Source organism: Helianthus annuus, chromosome 15 (assembly GCF_002127325.2).
Source record: "Helianthus annuus cultivar XRQ/B chromosome 15, HanXRQr2.0-SUNRISE, whole genome shotgun sequence".
NCBI lineage: Eukaryota > Viridiplantae > Streptophyta > Magnoliopsida > Asterales > Asteraceae > Helianthus > Helianthus annuus.
Genome location: NC_035447.2, coordinates 104148067 through 104164285, shown reverse-complemented (window position 1 = coordinate 104164285; position 16219 = coordinate 104148067). Strand labels below are relative to the sequence as shown.

The 16219-nt window shown below is 37.5% G+C and overlaps 1 non-coding gene across 1 annotated transcript; it reads right to left on the bottom strand.

The window, feature by feature from the left end:
* Positions 1–9863: 9863 nt before the first annotated feature.
* On the bottom strand, positions 9864–9970 carry LOC118487873. The gene has a single exon (XR_004882815.1). It is a non-coding gene; the product is annotated as a small nucleolar RNA R71 (small nucleolar RNA).
* Positions 9971–16219: the final 6249 nt, after the last annotated feature.

Genomic DNA, 16219 nt, shown 5'->3' with positions numbered 1-16219 from the left:
TGTTATAACCGAAAGAACAAACACAAGCCTAGCACACGTTTTGTTATAACAGACTGGCCCAAGACATAACTTGCCCAATAAATAAGAACGTATGAATGAGATAAACAGCCCAATAAACAAGTCCAGTAATGTTGAACCACAAATCCTCATGACATGTTTGTGTTTAAATCATTATTATTTTTAACATCCCCCCTTGATTCAAACAGCAAACATGTCAATTAGATCTAACTCAAAACACAACAGTGGCAATTTTTCCGGATTCATACCAACTGATATCACACATACAAGCTTTAACAAGTGAACAGTAGTAACACCAAATATTTATACAACACAAAATACAACACGAATCACTCCCAACAGAACCTAAAACACAACAGCATTGAGAAACAAGAAAAAAATAGGATTTCTATAACCAATATCCTAACACAGACATATAAGAACCCAGACAAATAACAATATGAGACAAGAGATCCTTTGAAGCAAAACACAAATACCAACAACAAATCAAAGATATCTCTATAACAGACAGTCATCAACACAGACAAACTGTTATGACAAAAAAATACCAGACAACAATGATAGCCAATACAGATTCTGGCAAAATGCACAATCACATACTTGAATAACCAGAAAAACATCTCTTACATAAGAGAAAAAGTACAAGGAGGCTAACATTGCATACATTCAACAAACAAGACTGAGAATAACAAGACATACTCAAGACTAAAGACACAGCAAAACAAATCCTGATTAATCACAAACTTATATAATTTGCAACCAGAACAATATTCCTCACAAGAAGAAACATACAATGCTGTCACATATACCAATTAATCTTGACAAAACCATCGGTTAAACATGAACCACACAACTCAACTAACCAAACAAACAAGACAATAGACAAGCAGACTTAGCGACTGTAAAACAGAGCCATTTTAACAACATTCAAGACAAAATATTCTCAACATAGAGATCTCATAACAGACACAGGCATCAAGAACAAACTTTGGCAAAACAACAGATTAGAGAACACTCAAACCACATGGTTTGACTAATCATACAACACAAGACAATAAGATATACGGACTACGCCCATGAGACACTTCGACAGTCCAAACACAGAGATGAATCAAATGATCCAAGATAAAGATCCACACCACACAAATCAACAACATTTATAGGTCTAAACTTAAAAAAAGCACAAGACCATATAACCACAAAAATAGAATATTACGTGAGAATCAAACAATAATCATGATTGAAAATACAGAATCATACAATGAACATACAAGATTCTATTACCAAGACATATAGACATGAGGTTCAATAAGCCAAGAGAACTTGTACAGATTTATTGAATATTCCAAAAACTTGAAGTTTAAACCCCACTTAACATATAATATAACATTTCTCATACTAACAAAGAAAAACATTATAAGAAACTTGATAATAGAACATATTGAGTAAGAATAAAAACAGATTATAAGAATTAACATAACCTCTTTACCACATAGACACAAAAAGACAAATAAAGGAACACAAGTTATCAAACAAATAACTAACCACAGAGAAACAATCAACCAAAATACAAAATCCTAAGGCGAAGCTGTATCAGTGTCCAGATTCCAGGTTCATCACTTATAGTGCCTGGACAGGTCTTTATACAGGAGCCACAACATATAAGATAACCATAAGTGAATAATAACAACTACTAGAACAATCTGAACACACATATAACACAGAACAAACAGCAAATGAAAACAACAAGAAGACCACAAATAGACCGGTCCTCACTACCTCGGCATCAACTATGTCAACAACAGAAAATAAAGAACACAAATGGAAAGATCTTACAGAGAGTGCGCATAACTCCAAGAGAAATCAGAACCATAGACTGGTCAAGCAACAATCAACCGAGACAAACCTGGTCAGTTTACCCTGAACCTTCTAGGGTTTCAGAGAATAACACAGGTCTTCAACAAGTAGAAGACAAGAGATCTCCTTCTTCAATACCAACAAACCCTAATTAGGGTTTGTGTGACATAGAATCTGAACAGATCTTACAAGATCAAAAAACCTGCATACACTTCAAAAAAAATCAAACAGAACAGACAAGAAAACATAAACTAGGAAAAAAAATTTTAAAAACTCAAGAACACAGCGGAAACCAAAAAACAGTCATAAGAGCTATGGTAAATTTTATACTTAAATCAATCACATCACAATAAGATTTCATGAAAATACAAGAACTCATCAATGACCAGATCTAAAATGCGACACCCACTAGATAAAAAGATAACAGGTTCTCTAGCACATCGAACCCAAATCACACCCTAAACCTAGAATACAAGAGATATAATAGTGAAAAAAAACAAAAAAAATTGACACAGTAATTGAAAGATCTAGAATGAGTCTTCATGAAACAAGATCACATACGCTCCAAGTTAGGGATTCGACATGAAACCCCTAAGAGAAAGACAGCAGCGCAATTATAAATAAGTGTGAACAGACTTTTTTCCAAACAAAATAGAACCAGCGAAGACAATCTAGGCAAATGGAAGACGATTCAAGAGCCGTGGCTCTGATACCATGTCAAATGGTATGAATAAACAAACGAACACCCAAAAATAGCGGCAAAACAAGCGACAAAACTCTATTATTTACCCAAACCAAAAAACTCCCCCCAATACCCTTGATCTTACAATTTGTAAGATCTGATAACAAGTACATAATAACGATCACCGATACAAACAATCTGATGATTAGAGACAGTAATCACACACGATCACTAGATCTATCAAAGATCTAACAACTGTAATTGCAATACAAAAGGATACAAAATGAAGAACAAGAAAAAGAACTAATCTTCTGGACGACTTGAAGAGATGCTGATGTACAGTAACTACGAACAGTCCAGCAGCTTCAAAATAACCTTGAAGAAAATCAACTTTAGCAGATTAACTGATACATGAACACATCACACAAGAGAAAGCACAAATGAATTTGGGGGAGACTGTGAATATGCGAACAAGAGGTGTGTAGAACATCTGAAACCCTAGCCACCAAAGAGCCTTTTATAACCTGTAAATATATATTTACACATTGCACCCACAAGAAACTGTACAAACGATCGGACCCCCTGAGAACTTTCACATAACACCTTGCACTTAAACAAAAAACAGATTCCACCAAAATTATTGTTATAACCGAAAGAACAAACACAAGCCCAGCACACGTTTTGTTATAACAGACTGGCCCAAGACATAACTGGCGCAATAAATAAGAACGTATGAATGAGATAAACAACCCAATAAACAAGTCTAGTAATGTTGAACCACAAATCCTCTTGACATGTTTGTGTTTAAATCATTATTATTTTTAACAGATACCCCTCAACTTACTTGGCATAGTGCAGTTTTCTTTTAATCACCGTTTTTATATATCGGGATACCCCTAAACAAATGTGAGTGTAAGTGATAAAAAAATGAAATACGTTCGACGGAAAACGATAATTTTTCGGTCGACGGAACTTGTAGGGCGGCATGTTAAAAGAAGGTAGAAGATGAACTTGTATTAATATAATATAATATAATATAATATAATATAATATAATATAATATAATATAATATAATATAATATAATATAATATAATATAATATAATATAATATAATATAATATAATATAATATAATATAATATAATATAATATAATATAATATAATATAATATAATATAATATAATATAATATAATATAATATAATATAATATAATATAATATAATATAATATAGTATAATATAATATAATATAATAAGACAATCTCCAATGCTAAGGACGCCCTTAGCTGCCTAATCAGCTGCCACGTATATTGATGTGCACAAAATGCAACATATAAATTACATCAATTGTAGCATAAAACTAACCCTTTTTAGTACTAATGTTGGAAAAAGTGTGATTTTGTCTTCCTTTTGTATTTTCAGGATTAAATGAGCTCAAATGAACAAAAGAAGCAAAAAGACAGCTAAATCTAACATAAATACAAGAAAAGGAGCAAACATGGCATGCCCGACCTCCCGACAGCATCTTCCCAAGCAAAACAAAGAAGACAAAAGACTGAACACGCCCCATGCTCAGTGAGCACCGGGCCGTGCCCAAGTGTCAGCAGAAAAGACAAAGTGATAGAAGCTTCTATTTCCCACAACGGGGCCGTGCCCAGCGGACACGGGGGCGTGGTCAACTGCTGTAGACGCATTAAATGAAATTGCGAATTGCAATTAATGAAGAAAGAGAGAGTCAGATGGACACGGGGCCATGCCCAGTTGTAACACCTCGAATTTTTGTGTCCAATAATGTGTTAACACGTGTCATCTGTTTACACGTGGCATTGATATTAAATAAAGGACTAATTTTGACAAGACTTGAAAGTATATAAATTCGAGGGTTATAAATGTCAACAAGGGTAAATATACTGTATAGTAACCCTAAATAATGCTTGAACCTTCAAACGAATAAATCATAGATCGTACAGAAGCGAAACACGAAAGAAAGTGAGAGATTTCAAGCTACAGGGGTTAACCGTGTCAACATGTTTAATTATACCTCTGAGTGACCCTTTAACGTTCCCAAGGCTTTGTAACGGTATTATACACTCACTAAAATATAATATATATAAATTTCGCGAAGTTTCGTTATGAAACGAGAAAGTTACGATCGAATGCGTAGGAGAAGGGTTAAAAGCGTCAATAATGACAGTTAAGGCTTTCTGAATAATTAATAAACTAATCAGGGACTTAACAACGCGGATAAATAAAACGAGGTCCTTAGTTGTAATTAACCGAGGGCCAAACCGCAAAGTTACCCCTTCAAACCCGAAAGGTCAGGTAAATCATTACGAAAGATTTCGTTATTAATTACCGGATTCTGATAATCATTACAAAAGATTTTAAAAATCTGAAAAACAGGCCCCTCGCGACCCGCGTGATGTTTTGGTCTAAGTTGAGGCGGGCCGCGAGCCTTCTCTTTTACGCGCCTGATATTTGAAACTCAGGCGACCCGCATTAAAAGTGCATGGAACTCCCATGCGGGCCGCGTGGGACGCCCAGATGCAGAAAGTTGTAACTACATGCCTTTTGGAGCCTTTGAACGACCAACAACCAATAAATGAGGCATGGGCACCCTATGCTCGACCCATATCACTTAGGGGCACCTGCCCATCATCCATGGTCACTTGTAGCATGTGTTGTGATGATCTAATGGTCTTGTAAACACTATAAATAGCCACATTTGGCTCATAAGTTCACCACACCTCAAACACACTCATCTGATCATTTCAAGAGCTCTCAAGCAATCCTCTGTGTTCTTAAGTCTTCCCTCAAGCTTCTGTAAGTGATCTAACCCTTTGTGGTTTCACATTTCCTTAGTAAATAGCTAAAAACCAAACCGTCGTAAATACGGTTTGACTTTAAAATAAATCAGTGATGGTTCAGTCTTATGACGAATCAAAAGTGGTTATGAGTTGGTATTTATATGGGTAATAAACCCCTAAAAGGGTTCCCTCTGATCACCACTCTAACTATGTCAAATATCGAGTCAAACACGCACTTAAAAAGTCAACAGAAAGTCATTTTGCCATTTTCTACATAATCTGTAATGTATACGTTATGAAACCTGTTTTGATGTTCATAAAACATGATAATAAGTATATAAACTTGTTTGCGCTCGTTTGAATCGACCATTTGCTATATTGACCCGGTTCGGAGCTAAATGTCGCAAAAGTTTGACTTTTGCCTTGACTTCAGTTCTGACCCGTTTTAGTGAGGTATAGATATACCTTAGGACTCTCTTAGGACCAGGTTACATGATGGTATAAACCTCTGTGATCGGTTCATGAGTTATCCGAGTCTTTTGCACATTTCCGTTAATCGCCTAAAAGTTGACCGTAACGCCATTTTGAAAATAAAACGAGTATTCCGGACACGTGAACGGACCAGAACCTTGCTTATTAAATTATAAGCATGTCCTAAAAGTTTCACGTCAATCCGAGGTCTAGAATGAGAGTTATGCTAAATAGCGCAATTTAAGTAAACTTTTGTAATAAACGGCGCAATTAGCATAACGCCTATCTAAACCAAGATTTCGTCACCAAAACTTTTACCCACTGTATTAAAATAATATTTTGGGAATTTTAAAGATTTTTAATAATTTTTACCTCCCTCATAACCTGCGGTTATTGCTACGGTTCGGTAAATACCGAATATGCCCTTTTCGGCCAAAACTTGAGTTCTACAAGGTCTTTTGACCCGATTCCAGTTGCTACTGATTTTAAATAATAAATAAAGTATTCTAGACTTTATAAACTGTTCGGGAAACTCAGATTTCCTGTAGAACTCGAAAAGCTCTTTAAAAGTCTTTAAAATGACCAAAAAGCCCCTACGGGGCATAATATTAACTTAAACTCGTTACGGGCGTCATGGAAGGTATCCTACTGATACCACAACCTCTTTAAGGCATATTGACTTAGGAAATAAGCGTAAGACTCTCATGGTTAACCGTTTCGCCTATTGCGCGCACGGTTCGGCTTATGAAACTAGTTTTCATAGTTTAGCCGATACGGGTCAAATTATATTATTTGAACCCCAAAATCCAGAGTGTGAACCATAAACCCATATAAAACAAGTCTCTGAACTTGTTGGGTCAGAATCACACTCCATTCTCGGTTTTCGCCTTTCACGCGATTAAACCATATTTATATTCCGGAAACCAACCGGTCTAGGCTACGGCCAATATAAAGACCCGTTAGGATTCTAAGAGGTTAATTAAAACCTTCGTTCCAGATTAGGAGCCTAGTAAAAGCTATCGGTGACTAAATCAAATTAAGGAAATATACTTGCAAAGGTAAATACTTTAACTTATTTCCCCTATATGGGCTTGGGTTACGGTATGTTAATACCGCTTGATTGAGCATTATATTTTTCCATCGCTTAGGTGGTTAGTTAAATAATATGATCGGCTCATTTAAACAGTTTTGTTTCTTAAAAGCCTTTGGGGGGTTTAATGACCGTTGTCCCGGATATCCTTGGCATCATTTTACGAAATGGCCACGACCATCGACATCCCGGTGTAGGCGTACACCCGGTATATATTGTCGACATTAAATTAAAAGACGTAGCCGTTGGTTTTTATACTACGGTTTTACGCAATGTGGTGTGTCTATAAATCTTTAACCCGGCACGACCCGGGCTACTGAACGCATAAAAGAACATGTAAAACGTTCACAAGATTTTAATAATTTTCCCAAGTTATAAAAGAGTTTGTGCCTTGTGCATTCAAATCAATTTTAATAAACATTTTCAAATGTGTCAGTTGAATGTATTTACCAGTGTAAACTGACGTATTTTCCCCAAAAAGATTAAGTGCAGGTACTATACGAAATGGGCTGGTATTAGCTTCCTAAGCATCACGAATAGTCTCGCAAACTCGATGCCGTATCTGAATGAACAATATTTTATTATTATTTTGATCCGCTGTGGATATATTCGACTTCTGTAATACACTTGATATTACAACCAGAGGTTGAAGTATATATTTATCTTTAAGCTTCCGCTGTGCATTTATATAATTGTGTGGTTTGACTATATTGTTGCCAACATCGTCACGGTAATTCCCCCACCGGGCCCACTGGTGAGACACGTGGAAATCGGGGTGTGACACCAGTGGACACGGGCCATGCCCGAGCTTCTGTTCAACCTATAAATAGGAGTGTTTGGAGCTCTTGCAACTCATCCCTTGGCACACCACCTCTCTCACACTTCACCCACCACCTACCACCATCACAACACCATCATCCACCACCATCATCCATTGTCCATCATAGAGTGTCTGATTCGTCTCGGGATCCAAGATTGATCGTAAGAGTTCTTGACAATCAAAGGCCATGTTTTCCTTAGTCTCTTACATCACTTGGTGAAGACAAGTGTTTAGTGTAATACTTGTTATTTTTAATCTTTTGCACTTTTTAATTGGTTTTGTATTAATGACTTTAATTACTAGTTTCTTATGTTGAAGGTGATTCTTCCTTATCGTTTGTCCGTGGTGTCTTGACATTATTTTACTGTCTATATAAACTAAAATATTTTCACCATTCATATCTCCACGGTCTATATGGAGGTATGTTGGCTACCTGGTCGAGGGTTAAGGGAACAGTTTGGTAAGAGTCTTGCCATTGTTCAATGTATAAATCCTGCAAAGGACCTGGGTCAAATTTAGTAGGACCTCCTTCAATACCCAAAGGTATTGGATGGCGGGTGTCCAAACTCTTTGATCCCCTCATAAGTTAAACTACTATTAAAACTTTAACCCGGCTACTTAGGACTGTATCCCTGCTGACTCAGACTACTTAGCCGAGGGTAACGTCACCTTCAAAAGAGGGGCCTACCACATTATGCATTAATAACTTAATTAATTATCTTTCAATAATCCGACCCTTTAGGACTGTATCCTTGCTGACTCAAACTACTGGGTTGAGGGTAACGTCGCCTTCAAAAGAGGGGCCTACTACAATAACTAAGATAATCTCTTAAACAAGTGCAAAAGTGCGAAAATAATCAAAGGTTACCCTACACACGACTCGGATCCAAGTGATTCATCTTGTCTATCTGTTTTTATTTTTATTTTATTTTTCAGCATTTTAGTTAGTTTTATTTTCTTAGTTTAAAAACCTTTTTCTAACATTTTGATTTGATTAGACGTTGAGAATAAACCGGTACTAAAAGCTCTTGTGTCCTTGGACGACCTCGGTATCTTACCAACACTATACTACGTCCACGATGGGTGCACTTGCCCATATGTGTGTTTAGTGTTAGTAAATATCGTGTTTTATAAATTTAAAACTTGGCTAAAAAGTGTAAAAAGGGCTTAAAATATATACCTAAAACATATACACACTAACACGCATCAAGTTTTTGGCGCCGTTGCCGGGGACACAAGGATTTTAAGAAAGTTAGGAATCAGCGGCCTAATCAATTTTTTTATTTATTTTCTTTTTATTTTTTTTAGGATTTTCTTAATTTTTCAGCTTTTGCAGAGCTCAGCACGGGTCGTGCCTGGTCGGACACGGGTCGTGCCCAGCAGTGTCACTGGCAGTTTTTATTTTTCGAGTTACAGAGAGCTGAGCACGGGGCCGTGTCGGTGCAACACGGGGCCGTGTCCAACTTTCCAGTAACAGGGATCCAGAAAACAATTGTTATATCTCCGACCACGGGCCGTGTTCACTGAGCACGGGGCTATGGTGAACTTCCTGACCAACATTCTTTTATGTTTTTATTGCAGGACTTGGAAGCAGACACCACATCTGAACTTTCAACGTAGTGTATGAGCTCCAGTTCTAGTAGAGATATAAAAGAACCTCTAGAAGAACCTGAACGCTTTCTGAGAAAAAGACTTAAAGCTAAAAACCAAGAGAAGGTTCCGGGGGGGACCCACTTCCAATGGCGGACCAACGTACCCTCATGGATTACCTACGACCCACCGTGGGTAATCTTGGCGCCGCTATCAATGCACTGAATGTTAAGCCAACAACTTCGAACTTCGGCCACATTTGATACAAATGCTTCAAAACTCCGCAACCTTCCATGGGCTTGCGGACGAGGATCCCCATCTACATATTACTAATTTCTTAGAAATATGTGATACCTTTCGGATCAATGGGGCATCAAATGACACCATCCGCCTTCGAATGTTTCCCTTTTCACTAAAAGACCGAGCAAAAGCTTGGCTCAACGCCCTCTCAGTTGGTTCGGTAAACACCTGGGATGAACTAGCCCAAAAGTTTCTATATAAGTATTTCCCTCCCGCTAAAACGGCTAAATTAATGACTAAAATTAATACATATTCAAAAGAGGATGGGGAATCCTTATATGAAACTAGGGAAAGGTTCAAGGAGTTATTGCGAAAGTGTCCTCACCACGGTCTTGCGGTATGGCAACAAGTATCCACTTTCTATAATGGGTTGTTGCCACACACAAGACAAACACATGACTCTAGCTCCGGGGGACTTTTAGGTAATCGCCGCCCACATGAAATATACAATCAAATTGAGGAAATTTCTCAAACCAATTTTCAGTGGCACACTCCCTGAGGCAATAAATCTATTGCCCCGGGCGCCCATAAGGTTGATGAAAGCACTTCTTTACAAGCCCAAATCGAGGCCCTCTCTTCAAAAATCAAAACGTTAGAAATGACAAAAACGGTCTCGGTTATGGCTTGTGAAGGGTGTGGTGGGCCACATGAAAATTGGAGTTGTATGAAAGAAACAGATGATCAACCAGAATCAGTAAACTACATTGATAGTAGACCTAGGTCGTCGGGTCCTCCAACGGGTACCTACAACCAAGGATGGCGTAACCACCCTAACCTTAGTTGGAGAGAACCCGGCAATAGTAGCAACCAACAAAACCTAAACCAACGAACAAACTTTCAACAACCAAGAAATGAGTCACAAAATTTCCCTCAACAACGAGGTGGACGAGAAAGGCTTGAAGATACTGTATCTCGCCTCATCTCCGACACTGAAAAGAAAAACTCGGATCAATTTCAACAATTGGAATCGAATTTTAGAAATCAACAAGCTAGTATACAAAACATTGAAAAACAAATAAATCAACTAGCTCAAAATTTCTCCGAGAGACCACAAGGCGCGTTAGCAAGTAATACCGAAACAAAACCAAAAGCACAAGTCCATCTCATAACATTAAGAAACCGTACCGTGGGTCCCGAAGAAGCTCCGTTACCACCATCTGAGGAAAGCACAACACCGCCCCAACAAGAGAAGGCTTCTCCTCTACTTCAAGAGCCTACCAAGGCTCCTCCGGTTCCTTACCCCGGTAGGTTAATTTGCCAAAAGACCAATGAGCAATTCGCAAAATTTGAAAGTCTACTAAAACAGTTGCATGTTAATATTCCTTTTATCAAAGTCCTAACTCAAATGCCTAAATACTCAAAATTCATGAGGGACTTCCTCACTCATAAAAGGAAAATTGAAACATTGCAATTAGTTAACCTAGGCAAAGAATGCTCTGCCCTCGTACTCAACAAACTCCCACAAAAGAAGATTGATCCCGGAAGCTTCACAATTCCTTGCTCGATCGGGGAATCCCCCGTTCGTAATGCACTAGCCGACCTTAGGGCTAGCATTAACCTCATGCCCGCATCAATGTTCAAACGACTCGGCCTAGGAAAAATGAGCCATACCAAGATGAGTATACAACTTGCCGACAGATCCGTCAAATACCCGCAAGGTGTCACTGAAAATCTATTGGTCAAAGTCGACAATTTCGTCTACCCGGCCGACTTTTTCATACTAGATATGGAAGAAGACACCTAAGTCCCCCTCATACAAGGGAGGCCATTTTTAGCCACCGCGCAAGCAGTGGTAGATATGAATGACGGAACACTCACTTTGAAGTATGGGGATAAGGAAGTGAAGTTTGGGGTTGGGAAGTGAGTAGAGGACGATGACCCGGTAAATTACATGAAGGTTATTGATTCGAGTTTGGATGATGCTCTCCGACGGTGCAACATGGCATGCAAAACATCCCGCTCAGAAAACATATAACCTCACTTTGGGTCTAGCCAAGGACCCTTATAAACGTGGCGCACCACGGAGGCATTCCGCGGAACTATCCTTAGTTTAGTTTAATTTTAATTGGCAGAAATAAAACACACTCGGGATGGTGAAGGATAACAAGGGAAACAAGAAACATCACCCCATGCACGAAAATAGGGCCATCCGACAAAAATTTCTTCATTACAGCAAGTTCAGCATGGGCCATGTCCGCCCAATACGGCCCCGTGCTGCACAATCTGCAGAAAATGCCCAGTTCAGATAACTGGACACGGGCCGTGGTCACTGAACACACCCCCGTGTCCAGGCTTCTGTTTCTCTTTTCTAAATTTTGACACTGGCACCTGAACACGGGGCCGTGCCCGGTCACCACGGGGCCGTGTCCAGAATGCCAGTAACATAAAATTTTGCTTTTAATACCCTTTTACACATTCATTCAACCTAAAAACTTATTTTTGGGACACATTGAGGACAATGTGTAATTTAAGTGTGGGGGGATGCTAAAACCTTGAATCTTGCAAGTCCTAATAATAAGCCTTACACAAAACTATATTGGAACCGCTAATCACCCCAAATTTTTTCAAAAATTTTCATTTCCTTTTTACTTATCCAAGTTTAAGTTGGGAATTCAAGTTCTAACAATGTTATATTTTTACAAATTTACAACCGATAGCGTCGTGATAAAAAGAACCAACATAAGAAAATTATGAAACGGCATGACAAGCTTAGTTAAAATTTGATTATGTATACTTGATCATATAAAAACCCATTCCCACAAAAGTGAGTTTTGAGCCTTTATTGAGCATACAAATACATATCTTTACACTAAATGCTCATTTTCCGTTTCTTGTGTGAATAGCCGCTTGGTTCATACGACTCTAGAACTTGCCACGACAATACATTCCTGGTCCTTACCAACTTAGAGGTTGTTTGGCTGACCTTTTCAAAACAGCTTATTTGCTTATTCGCTTTTCTGAAAAGCAAATAAGTCAATAAGCTCTTTTGAAAAGCTTTAAAATGAAGCTTTTCAAAACAGCTTATTGACTTATTTGCTTTTCAGAAAGCAAATAAGCAAATAAGCTCTTTTGAAAAGCTCAGCCAAACAGCCCCTTAAACCCAAGTAAGTAAATGATGGAGGCATTAGGACTAACCCTTTTTCTTTCTACACCATTATTTTTCATTTTTTTACCACTACCCAAAATCCCCCTAGTTAACCCCTTTGAGCCTAAACCTTTTCATTTCTTAACCCAAAACAATCACCCTTTTTACCCACCTAAACCTTTTTATTTTAACCCTTTCTTTTAGTAACAACGTTTGGTTTTTCTTATGACTTGAATATATATATATATATATATATTGATGAAACCAAATAAGCAAACAAGTTCATCAAAAATAACTTTGTTTGAAAAGAATGGTTCATCAAAATAAAATAAAAATGTGAAAAACAAAAAGTCTTTCAAAAACCGACGTTTTGTTACGCTTTTCGCCCTTTTACTAACCACTAACCCAACCACCCACCTTTAGCCCAAGCCTAACCTTCACCCAAAAAGTCCTCTTAATATTTACAAAGGTATATAGTTAAAAAGGAGGAGGATTGATTGCTTGGCAAGCCTATGGTAGGAGTAAGTTCCATGCCGCTCTCGAGTGATTCACTAAAAATACACATTCGGCCGAGTGTTGAGTGATCCCCCGTGAGGTATGTGAACTTGTATATAAATGAAATTTTAAAAAGGTATGTTATGCCCTAATAAGTAATTTATTTTATGAAACGTTTTTAATAAATCATGACGAATAGGATTGTAAATAAATAAAAATAAAACCTAAATAAAGAATCTTGGAAATCCCGACACTCTATGACAAGCCCAAAAACCTTCTCTTCTACCCATTCCATTTGGGAGTGAAAAAAAAGCCACATTATAAAGAGTTTTTCTTGAAGACAAGCAAAGATTCAAGTGTGGAGTATTTGATGTACACAAAATGCAACATATAAATTACATCAATTGTGGCATAAAACTAACCCTTTTTTAGTCCTAATGTTGGAAAAAGTGTGATTTTGTCTTCCTTTTGTATTTTCAGGATTAAATGAGCTCAAATGAACAAAAGAAGCAAAAAGACAGCTAAATCTAACATAAATACAAGAAAAGGAGCAAACGTGGCATGCCCGACCTCCCGACAACATCTTCCCAAGCAAAACAAAGAAGACAGAAGACTGAACACGCCCCGTGCTCAGTGAGCACGGGGCCGTGCCCAAGTGTCAGCAGAAAAGACAAAGTGATAGAAGCTTCTATTGCCCACCACGGGGCCGTGCCCAGCGGACACGGGGGCGTGGTCAACTGCTGCAGACGCATTAAATGAAATTGAGAATTGCAATTAATGAAGAAAGAGAGAGTCAGATGGACACGGGGCCGTGCCCAGTGGACACGGGCCGTGCCCGAGCTTCTGTTCAGCCTATAAATAGGAGTGTTTGGAGCTCTTGCAACTCATCCCTTGGCACACCACATCTCTCACACTTCACCCACCGCCCACCACCATCACAACACCATCATCCATTGTCCATCATAGAGTGTGTGAGTCGTCTCGGGATCCAAGATTGATCGTAAGAGTTCTTGACAATCAAAGGCCATGTTTGCATAAGTCTCTTACATCACTTGGTGAAGACAAGTGTTTAGTGTAATACTTTTTATTTTTAATCTTTTGTACTTGTTAATTGGTTTGTATTAATGACTTTAATTACTAGTTTCTTATGTTGAAGGTGATTCTTCCTTATCGTTTGTCCGTGGTGTCTTGACATTATTTTACTGTCTATATAAAATAAAAGTTTTTCACCATTCATATCTCCACGGTCTATATGGAGGTATGTTGGCTACCTGGTTGGGGGTTAAGGGAACGGTTTGGTAAGAGTCTTGCCATTGTTCAGTGTATAGATCCTGTAAAGGACCTGGGTCAAATTTAGTAGGACCTCCTTCAATACCCAAAGGTATTGGATGGCGGGGGTCCAAACTCTTTGATCCCCTCATAAGTTAAACTACTATTAAAACTTTAACCCGGCTACTTAGGACTGTATCCCTGCTGACTCAGACTACTTAGCCGAGGGTAACGTCACCTTCAAAAGAGGGGCCTACCACATTATGCATTAATAACTTAATTAATTATTTTTCAATAATCCGACCCTTTAGGATTGTATCCTTGCTGACTTAAACTACTGAGTTGAGGGTAACGTCGCCTTCAAAAGAGAGGCCTACTATAATAACTAAGATAATCTCTTAAACAAGTGCAAAAGTGCGAAAATAATCAAAGGTTACACTACACACGAGTCGGATCCAAGTGATTCATCTTGTCTATCTGTTTTTATTTTTATTTTATTTTTCAGCATTTTAGTTAGTTTTATTTTCTTAGTTTAAAAACCGTTTTCTAACATTTTGATTTGATTAGACCTTGAGGATAAACCGGTACTAAAAGCTCTTGTGTCCTTGGACGACCTCGGTATCTTACCAACACTATACTACGTCCACGATGGGTGCACTTGCCCATATGTGTGTTTAGTGTTAGTAAATATCGTGTTTTATAAATTTAAAACTTGGCTAAAAAGTGTAAAAAAGGCTTAAAATATATACCTAAAACATATACACACTAACACGCATCATATATCCTTACAAATCTTTAAAAACTCTAATTTCACCTCCAACCATACAAACATTCTTATATATCCTTACATTTTTCACATCATCACATATATTGAATTTATAATTTGAGTTTGGGTGAAGTTTAGATTTTGATTTTGATTTGGATTCATTTTCTCTCTTTGTGTATACGACAGATGTTATTTTGGGTTTGAATAAAAGGTTCGAATTCAAGAATAAAATGTTGTTCAAAACTTATACCAACGAGTAAATAGTTTGGTATAATTAAATGGAGGAGTAAATTACCATTTTATTCCCTGGGGATTGTTCAAATTTTTCATTTTAGTCCAAATATTTTTTTTTTCTTTGGCTCTTTCGCTTTTTTCCTTTTATTGCCATTTTGATCACATTGCATAACTTCGTCCAAAAACCTCATTTTTATCCGGGGGTATTTTGAGGATTTTCAATTTAAATCTTTCAAATTGCCATTTTGATTCATTCTTTTTTTTATATTGAAAAAATAAAAGAAAAATATCTAATTAGTGGGACACACCCCTACCATCATCTTCTTCTTCAAACCCCCCCTCTCTCTCTCTCTCTCTCACTCACACACAGTGAGATGCTCTGATTCTAATTGTCGAACTGTGTGTGCGTGAGAAGGGGGGGTTTGAAGAAGAAGGGGAGGGTAAGGGTGGGTCCCACTAATTAGAGATTTTTCTTTTATTTTTTCAATATAAAAAAATGAATTAAAATGGCAATTTGAAATATTTAAATTGAAGGTTTTTTTTTTTGCATATTTCCCCTTAAAAACCGCCCTCAATTACATATTTCCTCAAGCTTAAATAAAAATTACATATTTCCCCTTTTCTAATAAAAAAACAAAATTATCCTTTTCAAAATTTAAAAGATCCTAACTTCGAGAAAAATCATGTTCAAAGTTATCTACGACTTTCAGTATCTTCTACGGATAAAGTTCTT